At 40.9% G+C, this 13344-nt stretch overlaps 1 protein-coding gene across 2 annotated transcripts in view; it reads right to left on the bottom strand.

Annotated features, from left to right (window-relative positions):
* Positions 1-13344, bottom strand: part of FRMD3 (FERM domain containing 3) — a 311700-nt gene that overhangs the window by 93079 nt on the left and 205277 nt on the right. The window lies entirely within an intron of this gene.

Below are 13344 nucleotides of genomic sequence, written 5' to 3'. Positions count from 1 at the left end.
CCTAAGCTCATGTTCCCTGGCTAATTGTTTCATAATAAACCTACATGTACTCTGAGGACTCCAGTGACCCGTACAGTTAATCGACATTATCAAGTTACCAATAAGTAAGCCTTGCAAATTCAATCTTAATATGAAATAGAAGTCAGCATCTGTTCTTTCCTGCTCACTTAAAAAGATTATACAGGGTAAATACCATTCCTTTTTGCTCAGGGTAAAATACAGGCAATCCTGTTACCCTACCAACAAGCCTGAACAAAGCCATCTGGTAGGACAAACTGTCAACCATTCCACTGGAAAGCTCTGGATTTTGAAAGGAAATCTCAGCCACTAATCCTAGCAGTGTCCTCCAGGGTGGTAAACAAGGTCTTGGCCTCAGCAAGGGAGAAAGGGGCTACAATACAGATGGCTGTAAAGCCTTTTGGGGCTAAATTCCAAAGCAGGATGGTGCAGCATTCCAAAGACTCCACTTTAACTAATGTTAATATCCCACATGTATCTTCGAGAATCCAAACCATTCCCTAAGGATAAATATGTAACCCTAACAACCAAGTAGAGTTTGCTAAAGAAAACAACAGGAATGTGTTTTTATTTCCAAAACCTCAGATTACATTGTAATATTAAATCTATTTCCACCCACGCTTCCCCCCATAGATGCATTTCCTCCCCTAGCCATCAAGACAACTAAATCATCGTGCCTCTAAATCAAAACAGTATGCCATCTACCTTCTCCCTGAAGCCTTTTGAGATCTTCTCTTTACCCTGAATGACTGAAATTCCACTATGATATGTCTAAGGAGTGTCTTTACTCATCATGATCAGCACTGTGGGGATACTTTTAATCCAATGATTCATTTTTCTTTGGTTATTTCTTTTCGTCTCTTCCCAACCTCCTTCTTCACCAACATTTATTTCTTTTCTTTCTCTTCTCACCTTTGAGAGACCCAAGTAAATGGATATTGAACCCCCTAGGTCTATCCTCCATGCCTTAGAACCTTTGTTTCATTCTCTAAATCGTTCTTTTTGTACATTCTGTATCATTTCTTAATTCCAACTTCCAACTTGCTCATTTATTCTTCAGCTGCATGCATTCTGCTTTTATTTCCGTTTATGAGTTTTTTAAAACATAAATATTGCATTCCCAATGTAATATCTAATTGGCTCTGGAAATAGCTGCCTATTCTTATTTTATGCAATAAATTCCTTTTATTCCTCTGAGGAAAAAAACACATGGTTTCCTTTAAAATCTAATCCTGTTTACACCGTTAATGCTGTTTTCTTGGTGATGGTCTTCGGTTTACTGAGTCAGAATCTCTCATTCACGGAGTTGGTTTCCTTAAGTGTTTGGCGATTCATGGATGGGCATTCATTTTTGTATTTGATATTATTTAACGCAGTGGCCTCTAGAGGTTGTAGGGAAGGAGCGGGTGGTGGGGCATGCCATCTGGGAAGAGTGTGTGTTAGTAACTTGATTTTAAACTGAAAGTTGTAGTTTCTCCAAGTGTTACTCACGCACAGGGTACTTCCAGCCCAAGCCCGCTATTGCCCATGAGGAACCAGAGAAAGAGGTCAAAGCTTCCCAACTGTGCCAAATGTAGTTTTGCACTCACCATGATGGCTGACCTGGGTATCTGTTGCCTGAAGCACCCAGAACCACTCCTACCCTACATATGTATTTAACCTGGATTTGCTCCATCTATTTCCCATCTTCCAGAGACACTGTAGGACTTCTGATCCCAAAATGGTCCACAAATGGTATACTTTCCTGCATCTGCTTTCTAGTACTTTTTCTATTATCCATAGGGACTTGGAGAGGGAAGAAAAGGTAGCCATATGTGTTCTTTTCAAAGAAGAAATAATTTTTAATTCATCCTTTACAGAACATATTTCTGAGGGATTGACTCAAACACCTGCTTTAAGAAAATAAAGTCTTCCTAAAGCCTTTCAGGCTTTCCTCTTCTTTGGTCTTAGTGTTCTAAAGTTTTGCCATGATATATATAAAAACAGCATCTTTATTCATCCTGATCAGCACTGTATTGGCCCTTTCAATACAATTCCTATCTTTCTTTGATTCTTTTCAAGTCACAGTCACTGGTAATTATTTCTCTTCCTGATACCATAACAATAGGTTCAGAAAAGTCACCAACTATATTGATGGGGAAGGGAAAAGGGATTTGGGGGGAAGTTTTCTCAAAACATGCAGCTCTCGTGCAAGTTCCAGTAGTAATAGCTTCTCTTTCACTGAAAAATAAGTCATTAAATCCAAATATTGGATGCCATTTCCTTCCCTGCCACACATTCTCACTCACCCACTCACCCAGAGGCTCACAGCACCCTCTGACGAGGGGCAAAGCACAGAGCTAAGCCATCCGGCATCTGGTGGCCCTCAATGCAGAACTTCAGTCTAATGGCCCAGATGGAGGCCAAAGGGAACCAGGACCCCAGGGCCAAAGTAGCCCAGGCCATTAGCTCTGCTGGGGATAATCCTGGTTGACATGAAAGGGCTCTACTCCGTCCCACACTAATAAGAGCTCCTCCGCTCCTGAGAGCTGGCCATTCTCCCCAGTGGTTACATTGTCAGCACCTCTGAATAAAGAACATGGTGTTTATTCTTAAAATCCAAGTTTGGTTTTAAAGCAGACCCCTCTTTTCTATTCAGTCTGGGAACAAGTTAATCATGAAAGGTTGTAATTTCGAAGTTCACATTGGAAAATGAATGGGTTCTGCTTGCCTGGGTGGTCTGACCACTTTCCTGTCCTTTGTAAATCTGATAGGCATCTGATTTCTAGTTGCAAACACTCAACCACAGATGGTAGCAGGTGCAGTGCCACACAGCTCCAGAGGAGGGGCTGCTATTAAACTCAAAGACCTCTACTCACTGGGACATCACATCCAGGGTGTGAAATGGGAAGCCCTAGTACAGGAAAAGATTTCAGCAACAGGTGCAATAAAAAAAAAAAAAAAAAAGGACTTCTATGTAGAATTTGGTTTAAACTCCAACAAATCAATAAACAATAAAATTTTTAAATATAAAAAATATATGTATATAGATATATATGTCTGTGTATGTATATATATATATAGATATAGATATAGATATAGATAGATATATATCTATATATATATATATCTCTCAGAAGAAAAGTTAACAAGACTTAAATAGGCACTTCATAAGATATCCAAATAGCCTACAACTATGTGAAAATGTGCTTAACCTCCTCATGATCAGCAAAATGCAAATTAAAACTATGAGAAATCATTTATACATCATCTATACATTATATACGTTTAAATAGCTAAAATTTAAAACATAGTACCAAACACTCACAAGGATTTGCAGAAAAAGCAACTCTTATACTGCTGGTGGGACAGCAATTTGGTAGAACTATGTGGGAAATTGGCATTATCTACAAAAATTCAACATGTTTACCTTGTAATACAGCAATTCCATTAATAGTTTTATATGCAACAGAAACTTGTGCCTGCCACACCAAGAAATACATAGAATTTTCATAGTAGTGCCATTTGTAGTAGCAAAAAAATAGGAAACTCAAATGTCTATGCACAAGAGAATGGATAGACAAAGGAATGCTCAACAGCCACAAAATTAAATGAATTAAAGCTACATACAACATGGGCAACTATCACAAAGACAAAACTGAACAAAAGAGGCCACATATAAATGAGTACACACTGAACGAATTTATTTATATGGCTTTTAAAAATGAGTACAACACAACTAACGTGTTAAAAGTCAGAGAAGAGATTCCCTTTGGAGAGGAGAGAGAAGGTAAATGTTGAGAAGGGGCAGGATAGGAGCTTCCGGGCTGTTACCAATCCTCTCTGACTTGGGTGGTAGTTATACACATTTGCTTTGTGACAATTCATCTAGCTTTACATTTATGTTTTGTGCACTTTCCTGAATCCGTGTTCTATTTCCATTTTTAGAGCATAAGACAAAAAAAAAAAAGGTGATGAAGCACTGAGAACCCTCACGTACTGTGGGTGTGAGTGTCAGCTTGAGAAACCCCATTAACAAACAAGCCACCACTTCCTAGAAAAGCGAACACCATACAAACTCTACAGCCTTACAAATTCTACACATGGGTTTCTACCTAGGCTAGGAACTCCTTTACATATGCTCCCATGAGAATTATTCAAGAAACCATAAAGACTTTGTAATAGCAAAAACCTGGAAATAACCCAAATGCCCATCAACAGAATGGATACATAAAATGTGACATGTTCATATCATAGTGTATTAGTTACAAAGAAGTACAAATAAAGACTTATGGCTACAGGCATCTGCTTGGAAGAACCTCAAAAACAATGTTGATGGGGAAAGTAAGATGCAAGAATAGAGTAGGATCCCATTTATGTGAAAGTCAAACACAAAGCAATGCATTATTAGTGATAAATATCAAGTACACTTAACGAAAGCAAAATAAGAGAATGAATACCTCCAAATTCAGAACAGTGCAGAGGAGGGAAGGAGGTGATCTGGGAGGGGTGCACCTGAGATTTCAGGGCATCTGGTGATATTCTAATTCATAAACAGAGTGAGCAGGTCATGGGTGTTTTTTCAACTATTCTATATTTTTTAAGGTTTTTAAATTTATTTTTGAGAGAGAGAGAGAGAGAGAGAGTGAGTGAGTGAGTGTGTGCATGAACAGGGGAGGGACAGAGAGACAGGGACACACAGAATCCAAAGCAGGCCCCAGGCTCTGAGCTGTCAGCACAGAGCCTGATGCAGGGCTCGAACTCACACTGCGAGATCATGACATGAGCCAAAGATGCTTAACCGACTGAACCACCCAGGAGCACCTCAACTATTCTTTAAATTACACATATATTGTATATAGTCTTATGTGCTATATATTTGCAATGGTGGAAAAAAAAGGAATAATTCCTGTCCTTTTAATAAAATAATTATTGAAAAAAATATCATTCAGTCTAAAAGTACTGCTGAACAAAACAGGATTAGGAACATAACAGATATGCATGCTGGGCTACCTTTTACTAAACTCTACTGTTCCAAGCGAAATATAATCATTTCTGTTGTAAAGCAATATATGTATTTTGTCACTTAGCACTCATAAAGGAGAAATTCTTATCATTTTATAGATGAGGATTCTGACACTCAAAAAGGAAAAGTAACTTGCTCAAGGTTCCTCAACTAGTAAATGCCAAGGTGAAGTTCACTGCTCAGTGCCTTTGTCACCATCACTACCAACATGATATGGTCATGCCATCGCAGAGCACATCAAAATGAAATGGTTTCTATCAGTTCTTATAAAAACCCTTTTTAAACTCTAAACACTGCATCTTATCAGTGATGAAGCCATCCATCTGAGGTGCCTGATATTCAGACCTGATGAGAGCAGTGAGGTCTCAGTTTTAATCTGGGTCAGAGATCCCCAAACTGAAGCCCATGGGCTAAATCGGGACCACTGCCAGGTTTTGTACAGCCCTTGAGCTAAGATTGGTTTTTCCATTTTTAAATGGTTTAAAACAATCGAACAAAGAGTACTTCCTGACCCATGAAAATTATGTAACATTCAAATTTCATTACCATAAACTCTTACTGGAACACAGCCATACCCATCTGTTTGCATACTGTCTATGGATGTGGTCATGCTCCAACAGCAAGACTGAGAACTTGCAACAGAAATCATATGTTCTGGGTGCTGCTGGGTGGCTCAGCTGGTTAAGCATCCAACTTTGGCTCAGGTCATGACCTCACAGTTCATGAGTTTGAACCCTGTGTCAGGCTCTGGGATGACAGTTCAGAGCCTGGGGCCTGCTTCGGATTCTGTGTCTTCTCTCTCTGTCCCTCCCCCTCTCACACTCTGTCTCTTCCTCCCCAAAATAAGTAACCATTAAGAAATCATATGTTCTCCACAGCCTCAAGTGTTTATTAAGCAGCCAAGTATAGAAAAAGTTTGCTGAATTCTGAAGGGTAGGAAGTGAACACAGAAATAGAAAACAACTAAAGCTGATCTCCTTGATTCCATAAAATGAAGGTAAAAATAGTGCCTACACCTTGAAGATGTGGTGTACAGAGTAAGAGGTTGACAGATAAAAAGCCAGTAGACTAATGCCTGGCACAGAGTACGGCCTCCCCTCACCCTCTGAACAGCATTAGTTCAGCACGTGACTGAAATCAGAATCATGAGGCTGAGGGAAATGTCAGGAAGCATGTCAAGATATTCACACCAAAGCAAAGACCCCTCTTTAAAATAAAAGTCCTCAAATGGGTATCATTTGCCTTGGGTTTGATTGCAGATCTCCAACAGCTAAGCACTGAAAAGACCTTATCTAAAAAAGTCAGACACAGAGAAAGGCTAACTGCAAATGTTCAGAGTATAAAGATGTACAAAACCATGGAGAAAAGATGGAGACCCCGATGACACTGGAAACTGAGTCTCCCTGACTCACGGAGGAAGAAGCCAGTGAATGATCAGGTTTTCAGGAAGACACTAAGACCAGTTAAACACATTTTTTGTGCCTCCTCAGATCTCCCTCTGGACATTTGTTTCTGTCAAAAACTCTTTTTGGTAATGGAAAATAATGATTTTCTATCCTTTGAATCTTATATCAGAAACTGTTCTGCTAAGATTAATAGTGTCTCTAATGAGACATTTAGATGAAACACCAGTGATTAGGTGAATTCTGTAAGAGCTAACAATTCTCTAAAAATATGCTTTCCTAATAAATTAGGTGAGGTCGAGTAATCGTGTATTTAGCCATCTATCTCCCTTCTACCTACCTGGTATTCTTTTTTTTTTTCCAAAAGGAACACTCTTATTATCTGTGTATGATAATTAAACGGGGTGTGGGTCTTGCCAGCAAGGATCTGGATTGCTTGGAGCACGGTTGGCAGGAAGGGGCGGATTTGGTTCCACCTGATCCATTCAGGTCTTTGAGATGCAGAATCAAACTCAGCAAAGTAGAATTCTCAAGCTAAGTTAGGTTAGGTTTTGCTGTAACTTGGTTGAAAACTTTAGATTTTACTCACCACTGGCTTCAAATGCTTGACAGTGCTCTCAGAACTTACCCTTCAGCAGGGCTTGGGATCTTAGCACCCATTAGACTCCACAGAGAGTTCTCTATGCTTTATAGCATTGCTGTCAACGTTTTGAACTTCAAGGAGTCTCCTTTGCTTTCTAGAACCATCACTGGCCCTCTGCCCTTCAGAAGGACCTCCCTGTGGTCCTTTCTCTGCTGTTGGCAAGAGCTACCCTGCGCTGGATGAAGGTCTGGAGTGTCTTGCAAGAGTTTCACTCACCTACCTCTCCGATCCTGTCCAACTTCTTCCCTCTTCGCTTGGTGAAGGTCTAGGGCCAAATGGTGGTGGGAAAGTGCAACTCACTTTGTAGCTGGAGTCTTTGTGGTCTCAATCCATTAAGTCAGCCCACTCATGGCCATCAAAGGCTCATTAAGGATTTGGCTAGCTCCCCTTGACCCCACCTAAGGCATATTCCTCCCTCTCCTCCTCCTCCTCCTCCCATATCATCAGAAGTGAAAGCAAGTGCAGGTCTCTACTGTCCTAGGAAAGACATTCTGGATTTTAGTATTTAGGTTTCTTTTCTCTCAGATTGGTTTCAAAAATAGTATTCTGTAGTCTATGTAGCTTATGGTGTTAACTTGGTGTTAGGGGAAATCAATGTCTCATGCTTTTCTAGGTCCTAACTAGGAGTGAGAGTCCCCATTTTGTCATTTCTATTTGTTTACTTAGAGAGGAACATGATCTCTTGCAAACTCCTTGGGGACCACTGGGAACCATTCTTATGAGAGCATTAGATAGAACACTACTCATTTGGGTAACTGCCATGCTATGAGGGAGACGGTGGTAATGCCCGGGGGCCTGGCAAGGACAAAGCTTCCAGGAGAGCAGCCTCTTAGGAAGATGTGCAGGAAAACTCAGGTTTTAGGTCAAGGTCTATTGCTTCTTATCTGTAGGTCCTTGGATAAATTAATTTTTCAGGCATCCATTTCCTTATTGGTACAAGAAGATAGTCGCAAACTCAACCAACAGAGGGAGAAGGTGAATGAGCCAAGCAGGGATGGTGGCGATTTGGAGAGCAAATGAGTCTCCTACAGAGAACTGATGCTGAGCTCTGGCCAAGCACTGCTGCATAGGAGAAGGTCTGGCCTTACCAAATCTCCCAGGCGCAAGTAAAGCTGGGGCTTTATGGCAACTGATGCCATTTTGAAAAATGTATTTGGCCCAAACACCATACATCTGAGTCACAGCATAATTCAACAACTGTCATTTTATAACCCCTGCTTTGGACTCCAAGAGTCCCACAAGTGCAATAACTGAGTGTCAAGTTTTTGGCTTTTGGTTAGTGACCTCTTGATATTCAAAGGCCCTAGGTGGTAGTTTTAGCTGTGTATGACCAATAAAAATAAGGAAACAAGTTAATTGTTACTTTGTGAATATTGTTTTTTAGATAAAATCTTTCAAAACATGAGGGCATGGGAGAGTATAGATGATGAAGGGGATCCCAGCTTGGTGGTGAAGCAGTTGAGGATCAGTGGGCTAGGTCATCCAACACGACCACAGTTTCTGACACAGAGTTGCCTTTTAATAAGTATTTGTTGCATCAATAGATGAACAAATAGATGTATGGATGAATCATGAATGGGTGCATGGGTGGACGGACAGATAGATGGATGCATGTCTGAGTCATGAATGGGTATGTGGATGGATGGACAGATAGATGCATGAATGAATCATGGATGAATATGTGGATGGACAGAGGGATCACTGGATGGATACACTGTTATAAGCTCATCTAAAGTTCAAAAAGCCTTTGACTATGTCTAATTTTTTTTACATTTACTTATTTTTGAGAGACAGAGAGAGACAGAGCACAAGTGGGGGAGAGGCAGAGAGAGAGGGAGACACAAAATCTGAAGCAGGCTCCAAACTCTGAGCTGTCAGCACAGAGCCCAACGCGGGGCTTGAACTCACAAAGCGTGAGATCATGACCTGAGGCGAAGTTGGACGCTTAACCAACGGAGCCACCCAGGCGCCCCTGACTATGCATAATTTACATGTCACATGTTGGGGGGATCAAAGAATGTATTGAGTCATGGCTGATTCAAGCTGTCAATACTATCCTTCTCCCCTTCTTCAAAGCCATGTTGCACTTTGATGACTTTGCTCTTTCTCCTTTCAAGTCACTGTAGCTAGATTTTACCTATATAAAAATGCTGGTGGCTTGGGTGCATACATGACACACACATGATTTGCCCATGGCCCAACCCTCCCTAGAAATGTCCCTGACTCTAAGCCACATAATACAAGGATTCAGTTTTTACAGGAGGAGCATTTGATGCCAAGTAATTCCCTCTTCCAATTCCTATGCCAAATAACAACAGAGAATGGAAATGGATTTGATGATCTTTCAGAGGGAGAGAAAGAGATTCTAGGGCTTTAGAATGAGAGACTTGAGAAAAGAAAGGGCACAGGAAGGAGGTAGTAGAGATGATTAAAAGCACATCTTAAGAAAGATTAGAAGTTGTACAGTAATCTGATCGTTCCCATTTTCCTTTTATACAATAAACGCTCTTCCCCAAGCTGCACAAAAAACATTTCCTGAGGGGGCTCTTGTAATCTCTTCATCAGAAGCACAGGTAGAGGGTATTTATCATTGCAGATCATTTATTTCTAGAAGACTAGACGTTTTTGACACTATAAATCCTTGCCAGGAAGCACATGATTTACAGAGAATGTGAATTTTGAAAAATAAAAAGATAATGACTCTGTATGAAATATACTCAGTGTCATTATTGCTTCCAGGACAAGCCTCACTGCATCAGATCATTATGGTGGTAGCTAATTGGATGATTTTTCTGCTTTTTTTTTTTTTTTTTTTTTTTAATTTTTTTTTTTTTTTAACGTTTATTTATTTTTGAGACAGAGAGAGACAGAGCATGAACGGGGGAGGGGCAGAGAGAGAGGGAGACACAGAATCGGAAGCAGTCTCCAGGCTCCGAGCCATCAGCCCAGAGCCTGACGCGGGGCTCGAACTCACAGACCGTGAGATCGTGACCTGGCTGAAGTCGGACGCTTAACCGACTGCGCCACCCAGGCGCCCCGATTTTTCTGCTTTTTAAGGACAGGGAATATACTTCATCAAAACCACTTCACCACCAAGTGAGACTTTTGAATATTTGAAAGCTGATGACCTGTGCCTGAAGCTAATCCAAATGTCTTTGCCTCTAATGAGAAATCTGATAAACTGGTATTGAGAGAACCAGCTGAGTAGAAAGTGTAGGAAAACCTCCAGAGAAGCCTCTCAGGGTTCCCGATAGTAAAATCAATCATATTCTTGATCATCAACCCTCAGGACTAATGGAATGGGTATTCCATTCCCTTCTAACCCACATGGCCATGATTAAAGCTGTGGAAAACCGTAACCAAGACAGGCAAAAAAATAACAGAATTGTCACACCCCTAGGGATTGTGGCAACAGCTCCTTCCGGCCACCAGAGGACTCTGGAAGGAAGAACAACCTATTGCTAAGCAGCCCCAATGCTAGGACCTCATTTCTGCGTACCACACTCAAATGAAATCTGTAAATCATAAGAGATTCTTTCTTACACGTAGTTTTAAAAAATACTGATCTTTTGTCTTAAAATTATCTACAGAGGCAGGACAGTGAAGCAGAAATTGATTCCAGACCTGCTCTACCATGTGTTCAGAGCAGGAGTCCGCAAACTAGCACCCATGGGTTAAATCTGGCCCACCATCTGTTTCGTCAATCAAGTGTTATCGAATCATCGCCCACTAATTTATGTGTTGTTTAGGTCTTCTTTTTGCTCTACAAAATCATAGCTAAGTGGCTGTAATAGAGATCCCACGTGACCCAGAAAGCCAAAAAATTTATCTATCCGTGATCAAGAAGAATCAGCCTCAGTGAGTTTTAGCCCTAATCTGTACTCAATAATGTGAATCACATATCCCTACATCCTCTAGTTTACAAGTTAGTAGGTGGCCCAATGATGCCTGTATAAAATCTCTCTGAATAAAACACTCTTCACTGCACACCTATTAGAATGACCAAAATCAAGAATGCTGAAAACACCAAATGCTGGTGAGGAGGGTAAATGGAGCAACAGAAACTCTCATTCGTTGCTGGTAGGAATGCAGCCACTTTGGAAGATTGGTGATTTATTTCTTACAATTTTTCTTTCAATATTTCTTTCTTTCAACATTTCTTTCAAAACTAAACATACTCTCACCATACAATCCTGCAATTGCATTCCTTTGTATTTACCAGAGGGGTTGGAAATTTATGTCCACACAAAAAGCCTGCACATGACTGTTTATGGCAGCCTTATTCATAATTGCCAAAGCTTGGAAGCATCCACGATGTCCTTCAGTAGGCCAGAGGATAAATTGTGGAACACACAGACAATAGAATATCATTTAGCAAGAAATGAGCTATGGGTGAAAACACATGGAGGGACTTTAAATGCATATTGCTAAGTGAAAGAAGATAATCTGAAAAGGCCACACACTGTATGATTCCAACGACATGATATTCTGGCAAAGGCAAAACTATGGAGACAGTAAAAAGATCACTGTCTGCCGGTGGCTGTGGCAGAGGGAGAGATGAACAGGCAGAGCGCAGAGAATTTCCAGGGCAGTGGAACCATTCTGCATGATACTATAATGGTGGATACATGTCATTATACTATTGTCCATGAAATGTACAACACCAAGAGTGAACCCCAAGGCAAACTACAGATTGTAGGTGATCATGATGTGTCATGGTAGGTTTATCAATTGCAACAAAGACAACACTGGTGGGGATATTGATAACGGGAGAGGCTATGCAGGGAGAATAGGGGATACTCTGTACCTTCCACTCAATTTTGCTGTGAATCTATAAAAAAATAAAAAATAAAGTTTTTTTTAATTAAGTAAAAGTTTAAAAAATCCAGGGGCGCCTGGGTGGCTCAGTGGTTAAGCGTCCGACTTCAGCTCAGGTCATGATCTCACAGTCTGTGAGTTCAAGCCCCGCGTCAGGCTCTGGGCTGACAGCTCGGAGCCTGGAGCCCGCTTCAGATTCTGTGTCTCCCTCTCTCTCTGCCCCTCCCCTGCTCATGCTCTGTCTTACTCTGTCTCAAAAATAAATAAAAACATTTTTAAAAATCCTATTAGTTAATGAGATTACAAAAGCCACTAAGAGTTGTTTGCCAGTTATTTCCAGTTTGCACCTTCCTTGCCATTAGGTAGGACCATGTGACTAGTTATGGCCACAAACTGAAGGAAGACCTTCCAGAACTCTCTTTTCCCTTTGGCTCAACAACTGGCAAATTCAAACCTGTGAGTACCTTGAGTGACAATGGTGAGCAGAGACCCCCCAGCTGACATCTGATGGACACTTAGCAGAACAATGAGCCTCGCTCATTCTAAACACAGAGCTTTTGGAGTTGTTCCCTGATCAAAATCTAATTTATTGTGACCAATATAGAGATGATCAATAACCATGTTGGTAGATTTGCAAAACTGTGACTTCTCCCTACCTACCCTCCTGTTCAGATGGCACATTTAAGGAAGCAAAGTTGACCCAGCCATAAATTTCAATCTTCATTCACAAATCTCTTAACATCTAAAAGGAATCTAAGTTGATAACAATTCTTACTACACCCTTGTAGTAAGCACCTCAAAATTTTCAAGCACCTCAAAATTCCAAGGAGACTCTCTCACTTTCTTCTCCCTAAAAAACTCTTATTCAGATGCGGTCTATCATGGCATCTTGGTTCCAACTTAAGGCAGTGTGTAGACTCCCAGAGACAGTGGTTTTCTTTTTCCTCCCTGGTTATTTTTCTCCTAAGAATCATAGTTGTGTCCCTTCCTCAGAGCGCACATAAGGAGAAGGATTCCAATCATGTAAAAAGGCAGAAGATTGTGAACCCCCACAGGTGAGTACATTTATCTCACTGTAAATCATCATCACTATTTCTGCTGAACTTTGTGTCCCCCCTGCCATGTCTTTTGTTTTCTTTCTCCACTGGTTCAGAAGCCATGTAGGAAGCAGGAGGTTAGTTTGGGGGTCCCTCAGACCCCCCAAAATGCCAGCTGAATCCTCTCAGGAAGTTTCTGTAATAATAGTTCAGTGATCACACAGTATCCCTTTGCTGAGTTGGGAGGGTCACGGGTGCTGTGATAACCTTGGAGAGTAAGATGTTAACACTCTGGTACAGCCTTGTATGGTTGTCTTCCCTCTACAACTCCTTCCTGACACTGTTGGGTTTGCAAAGTGATCCAACCAAACGTCCAATTTCCCACACCAGAAAATCAACACTTTCAAAACCTGTGTGCAA

The sequence above is a fragment of the Neofelis nebulosa genome, chromosome 12 (genome assembly GCF_028018385.1).
Source record: "Neofelis nebulosa isolate mNeoNeb1 chromosome 12, mNeoNeb1.pri, whole genome shotgun sequence".
Lineage (NCBI taxonomy): Eukaryota > Metazoa > Chordata > Mammalia > Carnivora > Felidae > Neofelis > Neofelis nebulosa.
The sequence above is the reverse complement of the archived record's forward strand: the minus strand, read 5'-3'. Positions and strand labels throughout refer to the sequence as shown.